Consider the following 661-nt stretch of genomic DNA (forward strand, 5'->3'; position numbering starts at 1 on the left):
TCACTCTCTCCATTCGACCATCTCATCCTCTCGTCTAAAAGGACTACGAATCCTGTGGGATACCGAATGCTTCTTCTTCTCTTCGCCTCTTGTTTCTCCCATTCGATTCTTCTCCTCGTTCGTCTAACACCGTTCGTTTTTCTTCTTCTTCTTCTTCTTCTTCTTCTTTTCCTCTGTCTCTCTCAAACCTCGCCACTTGTTGTTGTTCTTCTTCTTCTTCTTCCTCTTCGATTCTCTTGCTCGCTTGATCGAGGGAAGAGAAAAGAGGACGAAGAGAGTTGCGCATGGCACAGGAATCCTTGCGCCTTTTAGTATCCTCGACGTTGTCCTTACACGCGAAACTTTATCCGAAGAGATTTTTCGGAACTCTACCGCTTTTTTTCGATGGAATTTTCGTCGACGATCATTCTCTCTCTCCCGCGCTTCGTTTCCTCTCGCTACTTTTATTTCCATCCACGAGATCGAGAGCTACACCTCGGTCGTAGTTGGTTTCACCGTACCGAAATTTGCCTTTGCCCCGACGCGACGTGTCCTTGACGATGTCCTTAGAGCGGGAAATTTTAGACGAAACCTAACTTAGACGATCCGCTGCGCGGATCTTTCATTTTGTTCTGAAATTCTTCGGTTGGAATAATTTCTTTTTTTTTTTTTTTTTTTTTTT

The sequence above is a fragment of the Apis dorsata genome, unplaced genomic scaffold, assembly GCF_000469605.1.
Source record: "Apis dorsata unplaced genomic scaffold, Apis dorsata 1.3 scaffold_78, whole genome shotgun sequence".
Taxonomy (NCBI): Eukaryota; Metazoa; Arthropoda; class Insecta; order Hymenoptera; family Apidae; genus Apis; species Apis dorsata.